Below are 12,664 nucleotides of genomic sequence, written 5' to 3' on the forward strand. Positions count from 1 at the left end.
GAATACAGTCATACAACCTGAAAAGTATATATCATACGCGATACAACAATATAATTTGCTTTTATTTATTAAATAATAAATTTTTGTGCAAATTTATTTATTTGTTCATTGAGCCTTCATTACCCCCGAGATTTTCATTTTTCCCCATTTGGGATAATTAGCCCTGATTCCCCGACCTCTGGCCTCTAGGCCCACCCAGGCCTCTGAAAGATTGGATTCGGAGGCGATATTATATTATATTATATTCCGTCAGAGACAGCAACTATAACTCAACTAAACTCCTTCCCTCGGCCCAGGAGCTTTAACAGTAGATCTCTTCTTACCTCTCTCAAGCTCACATCGTGTATAAACAAAAATTAAGGTACGGTAAACAACTGTCGACAAATAAACAGAAGGGTTCAGGAGGGGCTCGAACCGCGCTCCCAAAACTGACAAGGAACGGTGACTTAAAAAGGTCAGAATATGATAACAGTAAGAAAATTGAAAATACGATAATAGCATCAAAAACCGTTAACAGCACAAATAATAATAATAATAATAATAATAATAATAATAATAATATTATTATTATTATTATTATTATTATTATTATTATTATTATTATTATTATTATTATTATTATTATTATCATCATCATGATAAGTAAAGTAAAGAGAGGCACAGATGGAGTGTGGCTAGAAGTACCACAGGTTAACAAGGAGCCGACACATCACAGTCTGGTTGATCTCACTCACGAGGCTCCACCACCATCATTATTCCTGACGAAACTTACTATCAGTAGTTATCCTCGGAGCTGGGGAGGGGAAGGGGCACCCTGATGCCTGTGAAAGGATGTTGATCCACAGAATGGGAGCCAGCTGGGTCATCATCCTCAGATGTCATCTTACATTACCCAGGCGCTGCTTGACTTTACACATGGCGCTTTCCAGTTTAAAAATAAGTGTGACTGTTTAGGGGTGGGTGGTGGTCGTTTTAGGATGGAGGGGGTCGTATTGGTGTAGGGGGTCATGTAAGACTGATGGGGTGGTCTTGGGTTGGGTGTGGTCGTGTAGAGCTGGGAGTGGTCGTGTAGGGCTGGGTGTGGTCGTGTAGGGCTGGGTGTGGTCGTGTAGGGCTGGATGTGGTCGTGTAGGGCTGGGTGTGGTCGTGTAGGGCTGGGTGTGGTCGTGTAGGGCTGGGTGTGGTCGTGTAGGGCTGGATGTGGTCGTGTAGGGCTGGATGTGGTCGTGTAGGGCTGGATGTGGTCGTGTAGGGCTGGGTGTGGTCGTGTAGGGCTGGATGTGGTCGTGTAGGGCTGGATGTGGTCGTGTAGGGCTGGGTGTGGTCGTGTAGGGCTGGATGTGGTCGTGTAGGGCTGGATGTGGTCGTGTAGGGATGGGTGTGGTCGTGTAGGGCTGGATGTGGTCGTGTAGGGCTGGATGTGGTCGTGTAGGGCTGGGTGTGGTCGTGTAGGGCTGGATGTGGTCGTGTAGGGCTGGATGTGGTCGTGTAGGGCTGGGTGTGGTCGTGTAGGGCTGGGTGTGGTCGTGTAGGGCTGGATGTGGTCGTGTAGGGCTGGGTGTGGTCGTGTAGGGCTGGCAGCGTTCATCGTAATGGAAAACGTCTAGTATATAAATTAAGGAACTGTAATTTGGAATGATAATTAACTGGAGTTAAAGGGTGACCGTTGGCAGCGCCATGTATCACACTTGGCAAGCTGGGCGTCAGTTGGGACTCACTTCATTACAGACTCCCACTTGCTCTGGTAAGACTGCATGTTTTGCGTTTATTTGGTAACAGGTGATTGTAGTGACCTCACGTACAGGTGACACAACTAACATTCAGCACTTATTGTTGCCCTCAGATATTTTTGCTACCTCTCCTATGCGATTTTTTTTCTTTTCTTTTTTTTTGTATTATTCCTCAGGTGCGCCCCACTCGCCTGGTCGGTGTTGACAGGGCCTAGAGCTACACCTGCGGAAAATTAACGTATTTAATATACTAGAGGTTCTCCGCACCTCCCTCACACTCCGTCACACGGCAGCTGCTGTGTTCTGACCATATTTTTATTTACTTTCAACCTGAGTTTCGTCCGATGTGTTCTGTCCATCAGTCAAGATTAATGGACTGAACACATCGACTCCAGGCTGAGGGACAGATTACCTCAAACTCCTCCTCTCCTTACACCCTTCTGATTTGTATTAGACTGATGAAGCCACTGTGTGGCGAAACGTTTCTTCAGTAAAGATTCGCATATGTTGCATGTCTCATTCTTCAACTGTTCTATATGGATGGTATATAATAACGATAGAAGGAAGAATTATAGACCTGTGCAACATCTGGGTATCTTTACTGTAGACGTTTCGCCATCCAGTGGCTTCGTCAATACAAGGATATAATGTGAAGAATATAAAACTATATACAAAAGATGAGGTTGGTAGATAAGACACATAGGCAACATTTAGGCAACTTTATTTCGAAACGTGTCGCCTACACAGTAGGCTTCTTCAGTCGAGTACAGAAACTAGGCAGGAGCAGTAGAGATGTGAAGACGATGTAATCAGTCCATCACCCTTGAAGTCGTAGATAAGGTAATCAGTCCCTCAGTCTTGTAGCTGGTGAAGAGTGTCGTAGTCTTCAAGACTACGACACTCTTCACCGAACACCGTCAACAAGACCCAAGCGACCATCACTGTCACCTGCATCCCTGACACACATCCCACCGGTTTCAACACTACCTGGCCCACCATACCACACTGCTCCTTTATTATTATTTTTATTATTAACACACTGGCCGATTCCCACCAAGGCAGGGTGGCCCGAAAAAGAAAAACTTTCACCATCATTCACTCCATCACTGTCTTGCCAGAAGGGTGCTTTACACTACAGTTTTTAAACTGCAACATTAACACCCCTCCTTCAGAGTGCAGACACTGTACTTTCCACCTCCAGGACTCAAGTCCGTCCAGCCAGTTTCCCTGAACCCCTTAATTATCACTTAGTTATATTAGCTCTTCAGGCACAATAATACACACACACACACACACACACACACACACACACGTAGTGTAGTGGGTCACAAGCGCCAGGCTCCGAGAATCTTAGTGCTTTTAGGGCGTGTTTTAGCAGCTAGAAGCAACCAGTGTTAGTGACAACGTCAGTGAACAACCCTACAAGTGATAACCAAAGTATTAGCAAAAATAAATAAAGTAAAGGCGAGAGAAAGCCTGAAATTATACAACAAAATTTCAAAGTGCCAGTTCGTTGAGGCCTAGTTGGCACTTGTTGCCACATTGTTACAAATATACAAAGTACAAAGCGAGTGACTAAAGAGAAAAGATCAAATAGAATTAAGAGAGGTTGGCTAACGACAAACTGTGATGTAGCACACAGCGTGAACAAGCTAGCCAGAAAGGGGATATATATATATATATATATATTTTTTTTTTTTATTATCACACTGGCCGATTCCCACCAAGGCAGGGTGGCCCGAAAAAGAAAAACTTTCACCATCATTCACTCCATCACTGTCTTGCCAGAAGGGTGCTTTACACTACAGTTTTTAAACTGCAACATTAACACCCCTCCTTCAGAGTGCAGGCACTGTACTTCCCATCTCCAGGACTCAAGTCCGGCCTGCCGGTTTCCCTGAATCCCTTCATAAATGTTACTTTGCTCACACTCCAACAGCACGTCAAGTATTAAAAACCATTTGTCTCCATTCACTCCTATCAAACACGCTCACGCATGCCTGCTGGAAGTCCAAGCCCCTCGCACACAAAACCTCCTTTACCCCCTCCCTCCAACCTTTCCTAGGCCGACCCCTACCCCGCCTTCCTTCCACTACAGACTGATACACTCTTGAAGTCATTCTGTTTCGCTCCATTCTCTCTACATGTCCGAACCACCTCAACAACCCTTCCTCAGCCCTCTGGACAACAGTTTTGGTAATCCCGCACCTCCTCCTAACTTCCAAACTACGAATTCTCTGCATTATATTCACACCACACATTGCCCTCAGACATGACATCTCCACTGCCTCCAGCCTTCTCCTCGCTGCAACATTCATCACCCATGCTTCACACCCATATAAGAGTGTTGGTAAAACTATACTCTCATACATTCCCCTCTTTGCCTCCAAGGACAAAGTTCTTTGTCTCCACAGACTCCTAAGTGCACCACTCACTCTTTTTCCCTCATCAATTCTATGATTCACCTCATCTTTCATAGACCCATCCGCTGACACGTCCACTCCCAAATATCTGAATACGTTCACCTCCTCCATACTCTCTCCCTCCAATCTGATATCCAATCTTTCATCACCTAATCTTTTTGTTATCCTCATAACCTTACTCTTTCCTGTATTCACCTTTAATTTTCTTCTTTTGCACACCCTACCAAATTCATCCACCAATCTCTGCAACTTCTCTTCAGAATCTCCCAAGAGCACAGTGTCATCAGCAAAGAGCAGCTGTGACAACTCCCACTTTGTGTGTGATTCTTTATCTTTTAACTCCACGCCTCTTGCCAAGACCCTCGCATTTACTTCTCTTACAACCCCATCTATAAATATATTAAACAACCACGGTGACATCACACATCCTTGTCTAAGGCCTACTTTTACTGGGAAAAAATTTCCCTCTTTCCTACATACTCTAACTTGAGCCTCACTATCCTCGTAAAAACTCTTCACTGCTTTCAGTAACCTACCTCCTACACCATACACTTGCAACATCTGCCACATTGCCCCCCTATCCACCCTGTCATACGCCTTTTCCAAATCCATAAATGCCACAAAGACCTCTTTAGCCTTATCTAAATACTGTTCACTTATATGTTTCACTGTAAACACCTGGTCCACACACCCCCTACCTTTCCTAAAGCCTCCTTGTTCATCTGCTATCCTATTCTCCGTCTTACTCTTAATTCTTTCAATTATAACTCTACCATACACTTTACCAGGTATACTCAACAGACTTATCCCCCTATAATTTTTGCACTCTCTTTTATCCCCTTTGCCTTTATACAAAGGAACTATGCATGCTCTCTGCCAATCCCTAGGTACCTTACCCTCTTCCATACATTTATTAAATAATTGCACCAACCACTCCAAAACTATATCCCCACCTGCTTTTAACATTTCTATCTTTATCCCATCAATCCCGGCTGCCTTACCCCCTTTCATTTTACCTACTGCCTCACGAACTTCCCCCACACTCACAACTGGCTCTTCCTCACTCCTACAAGATGTTATTCCTCCTTGCCCTATACACGAAATCACAGCTTCCCTATCTTCATCAACATTTAACAATTCCTCAAAATATTCCCTCCATCTTCCCAATACCTCTAACTCTCCATTTAATAACTCTCCTCTCCTATTTTTAACTGACAAATCCATTTGTTCTCTAGGCTTTCTTAACTTGTTAATCTCACTCCAAAACTTTTTCTTATTTTCAACAAAATTTGTTGATAACATCTCACCCACTCTCTCATTTGCTCTCTTTTTACATTGCTTCACCACTCTCTTAACCTCTCTCTTTTTCTCCATATACTCTTCCCTCCTTGCATCACTTCTACTTTGTAAAAACTTCTCATATGCTAACTTTTTCTCCCTTACTACTCTCTTTACATCATCATTCCACCAATCGCTCCTCTTCCCTCCTGCACCCACTTTCCTGTAACCACAAACTTCTGCTGAACACTCTAACACTACATTTTTAAACCTACCCCATACCTCTTCGACCCCATTGCCTATGCTCTCATTAGCCCATCTATCCTCCAATAGCTGTTTATATCTTACCCTAACTGCCTCCTCTTTTAGTTTATAAACCTTCACCTCTCTCTTCCCTGATGCTTCTATTCTCCTTGTATCCCATCTACCTTTTACTCTCAGTGTAGCTACAACTAGAAAGTGATCTGATATATCTGTGGCCCCTCTATAAACATGTACATCCTGAAGTCTACTCAACAGTCTTTTATCTACCAATACATAATCCAACAAACTACTGTCATTTCGCCCTACATCATATCTTGTATACTTATTTATCCTCTTTTTCTTAAAATATGTATTACCTATAACTAAACCCCTTTCTATACAAAGTTCAATCAAAGGGCTCCCATTATCATTTACACCTGGCACCCCAAACTTACCTACCACACCCTCTCTAAAAGTTTCTCCTACTTTAGCATTCAGGTCCCCTACCACAATTACTCTCTCACTTGGTTCAAAGGCTCCTATACATTCACTTAACATCTCCCAAAATCTCTCTCTCTCCTCTGCATTCCTCTCTTCTCCAGGTGCATACACGCTTATTATGACCCACTTCTCGCATCCAACCTTTACTTTAATCCACATAATTCTTGAATTTACACATTCATATTCTCTTTTCTCCTTCCATAACTGATCATTTAACATTACTGCTACCCCTTCCTTTGCTCTAACTCTCTCAGATACTCCAGATTTAATCCCATTTATTTCCCCCCACTGAAACTCTCCTACCCCCTTCAGCTTTGTTTCGCTTAGGGCCAGGACATCCAACTTCTTTTCATTCATAACATCAGCAATCATCTGTTTCTTGTCATCCGCACTACATCCACGCACATTTAAGCATCCCAGTTTTATAAAGTTTTTCTTCTTCTCTTTTTTAGTAAATGTCTACAGGAGAAGGGGTTACTAGCCCATTGCTCCCGGCATTTTAGTCGCCTCATACGACACGCATGGCTTACGGAGGAAAGATTCTTTTCCACTTCCCCATGGACAATAGAAGAAATAAAGAAGAACAAGAGCTATTTAGAAAAAGGAGAAAAACCTAGATGTATGTATATATATATATATGCATGTGCGTGTCTGTGAAGTGTGACCAAAGTGTAAGTAGGAGTAGCAAGATATCCCTGTTATCTAGCGTGTTTATGAGACAGAAAAAGAAACCAGCAATCCTACATCATGCGAAACAGTTACAGGTTTTTGTTTCACAGTCATCTGGGAGGACTATAGTACTTCCCTGGGTGGTTGCTGTCTACCAACCTACTATATGTATATATATATATGTATATATATATATGTATATATATATATGTATATATATATGTATATATATATATGTATATATATATATCTCTATATATATGTATATATATATACATACATATACATAAATATGTATAAGCAGAGGTGGTGGCAGCAGTAGGCCTGAGGAAGTAGTGCTGCCATAACAGGTTGGGTGTCATCACAAATAAGAAGTGTACTTACCAAAAGTGAAGTGTAAATTATAAAAGTAGCAGTATACAAGTGATAAGTGTGGTAAATGAGGACTCAAAAGGGCAACGAGAAAAGAATAGCTGAAGAAGTCAGCGGCGGAAGGGCGAGGTGCACGAGTCATCGTACAGCGAGCATCGTACAGCGAGCATCGTACATCAGGCATCTGGATGGACGTCCCCTCTGAGGAGTAACGTACAAATCACCTGTTTGTGGTTGGCGGGAAGTTTTGAGTGGTAGAGCCGGCCCTACGATCACTGGTAGCTGGCTATCACAAACCCTGCTCCAGAGCGATTATCATACACACAACACCTAGCAGTAGTAGGAAGATAAAATTTGTAGGAGCAAGGAATAGGCAGGAGGATTAAGTCGGGGCTAATGGGACTACAGCCCTGACAACAGTTTCGAGAGATAATGTTTTAGGACACAAAGACAGTACAATCTGAGAAGCAAGTATTGGGTACACATGTAGTAAAAGGTAGTACATAACTGGGTGAAAGAATGACTTGTTAACACACGCTAGTATTATAATTATTAGAATTACTCTCAGTGTTAATGGTATCTTATTAGTATTACGGATACACAGAGGTGAATTGTATTTCTGGGACATATAAACAACTGACGTGCTCACACACACACGCGCGCACACACATACACTCGGGGACAGGAGCTGAGTCTCGACCCCTGAAACCACAACTAGGTGAGTACACACAGCTGATCCTTGGAATTTGACCGCGTCCCCTCACCCCCCCACACACCTTTCCCTCCCCCACAGACCTTTCCCCTCCCCCGCTCTTGCCTTCACTCCCTCCTCCCTCCTATCTTTCCCTCGCGTTTCTCTCTCTCATAGCCTTTTCCCCTCCCCTTCCCCCTACTCTTTTTCTCTCTCTCCCTCTCTCCCCTACTCTCTCTCTCTCTCTCTCTCTCTCTCTCTCCATCTCCCTCTTTCTCTCTCTCCTCTCTCTCTCTCTCTCTTCTCTCTCCCTCACTCTCATAACCCTATTCACCCTCTCTCTCTCTATAGGCTTCTCTCTACATCTCTCCATTTCTCTCTCTCATAGCCTTTTCCCTCACCCTCCTTTCTCCCTCTCTCTCTCTCTCTCCCTCTCCCTCTCCCTCTCTTTCTCCCTCTCTCTACCCTTTCTCTCCCCCTCACATTTCTCTCTCTCTCCCCCTTGGTCTTATCCCTCACCCCCATACTCTCTCCTCTCTCTCCCTCTTTCTACCCTTTCTCTCTCCTCTCTCTCCCTCTTTCTACCCTTTCTCTCTCCCCCTCGCACCCTCTCCCTCCTCTAGCCTTCTGTCTGTGGTAAAAAAAAAAAAAAAAAAAAAAAAAAAAAAAAAAAAAAAAAAAAAAAGGGGTGGCCCTAGAGGACGGAAAACCAGTGATCTGGTAGACGAACCAGGGAGGAAAGACTGGGAGTTAGAGCTCCAAAAAAGGGAGGAAGAGTGGGGAAGGAAGATAGTAGAGCTTGGTAAGAAAATGGAGGAGCGGATAGCTGAAGAGTGCAGGAAGTGGGAAGTACAGGTCTTAGCAGCAGAAGCTAGGATACAGTGCTTAGAAGAGAAACTGCAAAGCCTGAAACAGATTAGAGAGACAAATGACAATTCAGATGTGACATCAGGAAATTCAATGTCAGGCGCAGACAAGGGGACGGTAAGCAACAACGGAGACATGACGTACACGAAGGCCCTATCAGACCCACGTGGGGCCAGGGAAAAGACGAGGAGCACACTAAGATCAAATGACAGGTCCGAAGACAATGAAGGTATGCTATATGCAGAGATTCTAACAGCCAACTGCAGTAGCAAGGGACAGCTGGTCATGAAAGACAGTTCACTGAGAATAGAAGTTTCAGATATGACAGGGACTGAAGGCAAGAACATGTCAATGGAAGGAAATAAAATGCCTCAGAGGAAGCAGATGGAGACTCAGTGGGAGGAGGAAAGGGCGAGGTCAGTTTTTGTGTACGGGCTCCAAGAAGCCAAGGGGGACAACTTTGAAGAAATAAAACAGGAGGAGAAAAAAATGATTGAAGGCATCATGAAAACAATAGGTGAGGGCGATATGACCCAGGTGACAAATTTTCAGAGAATTGGGTGGTTTGCGAGTGGAAGGATACGGCCTGTCAGAGTAACTTTCAAGGAAGAATCAGTTCGAACCAGGATTCTGCAAGAGAAAGCAAGACTGAGGGACAAACAGGGGTACCAGAGAGTATACCTCGACCGCGACAGAACACAAGAAGAAAGGACTACACTGAAAGAGAGGGTACAGAGACGCAAGGAGGAACGAGAGGCAATGACGAAAATGAGCAGGACCCAGACACAGGAGGAAGGGAAAACACACCCCACAGAATCTCCCACCAAAAGACTCCAACCGCGACATTCCCAACGCAACTGAGCAACCTATACTACAACCCACTCACTGTTCCCTCTGCCACCAACCCCCATATCAAAAACCTCACCCCAACAGCTGTCCCTTATGGGCATTCTGACCCCACCCCCATCATCACAAACCCCACCAACACCACAGCCCCATATAGGCCCCCACCAAGGCTCTCGCTCCCCCAACCCCAATATTCTTGCATGACCACAATGATAGAAAAGAAACTGAAAGTTTGGTACACAAACGCGGATGGAATAATGAATAAACATGAGGAGTGGAACGAAAGAATCAGTGAAAAATCCCCAGACATCATAGCAGTCACAGAAACAAAACTCGCTGAGACAATAACAGACACAATCTTCCCAACGGGATATCAGATCCTGAGGAAAGATAGAAGGAGTAGAGGGGGAGGAGGGGTTGCACTGCTCATAAAACACCGATGGGGATTTGAGGAAATGGAAGGCATGGACATGATTGGAGAAAGAGACTACATTGTAGGTACAATTCAGTCCGGAGAACATAAAGTAGTCATTGGAGTGATGTATAACCCACCACAGAACTGCAGGAGGCCAAGAGAGGAGTACGAAGAAAACAACAGGGTGATGGTGGACACACTGGCTGAGGTGGCAAGAAGAGCTCACTCGAGCAGAGCAAAGTTACTGGTAATGGGCGATTTCAACCACAGGGAGATCGACTGGGAAAACCTGGAGCCACATGGGGGTCCCGAAACATGGAGAGCCAAGATGATGGATGTCGTACTTGAAAACCTCATGCATCAACATGTCAGGGACACAACCAGAGAGAGAGGGGAGGATGAGCCAGCAAGACTGGATCTTGTGTTCACCCTGAGCAGTTCAGACATTGAAGACATCACTTACGAGAGGCCCCTTGGAGCTAGCGATCACGTGGTTCTGAGTTTTGATTATATAGTAGAGTTACAAGTGGAGAAGGTAACAGGAACTGAAGGGGACAGGCCAAACTATAAAAGGGGGGACTACACAGGTATGAGAAACTTCCTGCAGGAGGTTCAGTGGGACAGAGAAATGGTAGGAAAATCAGTAAACGAGATGATGGAATATGTGGCAACAAAGTGCAAGGAGGCAGAGGAAAGTTTTGTTCCCAAGGGAAACAGAAATAATAGGAAGACCAAAACGAGTCCTTGGTTTACCCGAAGGTGTAGGGAGGCAAAAACTAAGTGCAACAGAGAATGGAAAAGGTACAGGAGGCATAGGACCCAGGAAAACAAGGAGATTAGTAGAAGAGCCAGAAACGAGTATGCACAGATAAGGAGGGAGGCCCAGCGACAGTATGAAAACGACATAGCATCGAAAGTCAAATCTGACCCGAAACTGCTGTATAGCCACATTAGGAGGAAGACAACAGTCAAGGACCAGGTGATAAGGCTGAGGAAAGAAGGTGGAGAACTCACAAGAAACGATCAAGAGGTATGTGAGGAGCTCAACACGAGATTTAAGGAAGTATTTACAGTAGAGACAGGAAGGACTCTGGGGGGACAGACCAGATGGGGACACCAGCAAGGAATACACCAACAAGTGTTGGACGACATACATACAGATGAGGAGGAGGTGAAGAAACTGCTAAGGGACATCGATACCTCAAAGGCAATGGGACCGGACAACATCTCCCCGTGGGTCCTTAGAGAGGGAGCAGATATGTTGTGCGTGCCACTTACCACAATCTTCAACACGTCCCTGGAAACTGGGCAACTACCTGAGGTATGGAAGACGGCAAATGTAGTTCCCATTTTTAAAAAAGGAGACAGAAAAGAGGCACTAAACTATAGACCTGTGTCATTGACGTGTATAGTATGCAAAATTATGGAGAAGATTATCAGGAGGAGAGTGGTGGAGCACCTGGAACTGAACAAGAGTATAAATGCCAACCAGCACAGATTCACGGAAGGCAAATCCTGTGTCACAAACCTTCTGGAGTTTTATGATAAAATAACAGAAGTAAGACACGAGAGAGAGGGGTGGGTTGATTGCATCTTCTTGGACTGCAAGAAGGCCTTTGACACAGTTCCTCACAAGAGATTAGTGCAGAAGCTAGAGCATCAGGCGCATATAACAGGAAGGGCACTGCAATGGATCAGAGAATACCTGACAGGGAGGCAACAACGAGTCATGGTACGTAATGATGTCTCACAGTGGGCACCTGTGACGAGCGGGGTCCCACAGGGGTCGGTCCTAGGACCAGTGCTATTTTTGGTATATGTGAACGACATGATGGAAGGGTTAGACTCAGAAGTGTCCCTGTTTGCAGATGATGTGAAGTTAATGAGGAGAATTAAATCTGATGAGGACCAGGCAGGACTTCAAAGAGACCTGGACAGACTGGACACCTGGTCCAGCAAATGGCTTCTCGAATTTAATCCTGCCAAATGCAAAGTCATGAAGATAGGGGAAGGGCACAGAAGACCACAGACAGAGTATAGGCTAGGTGGCCAAAGACTGCAAACCTCACTCAAGGAGAAAGATCTTGGGGTGAGTATAACACCGAGCATGTCTCCGGAAGCACACATCAATCAGATAACTGCTGCAGCATATGGGCGCCTGGCAAACCTGAGAACAGCATTCCGATACCTTAGTAAGGAATCGTTCAAGACACTGTACACCGTGTATGTCAGGCCCATACTGGAGTATGCAGCACCTGTTTGGAACCCGCACTTGATAAAGCACGTCAAGAAACTAGAGAAAGTACAAAGGTTTGCCACAAGGTTAGTTCCAGAGCTAAGGGGAATGTCCTATGAAGAAAGATTAAGGGAAATCGGCCTGACGACACTGGAGGACAGGAGGGTCAGGGGAGACATGATAACGACATATAAAATACTGCGTGGAATAGACAAGGTGGACAAAGACAGGATGTTCCAGGGAGGGGACACAGAAACAAGAGGCCACAATTGGAAGTTGAAGACACAAATGAGTCAGAGAGATATTAGGAAGTATTTCTTCAGTCATAGAGTTGTAAGGCAGTGGAATAGCCTAGAAAATGACATAGTGGAGGCAGGAACCATACACAGTTTT

The sequence above is a fragment of the Cherax quadricarinatus genome, chromosome 8 (assembly GCF_038502225.1).
Source record: "Cherax quadricarinatus isolate ZL_2023a chromosome 8, ASM3850222v1, whole genome shotgun sequence".
Lineage (NCBI taxonomy): Eukaryota > Metazoa > Arthropoda > Malacostraca > Decapoda > Parastacidae > Cherax > Cherax quadricarinatus.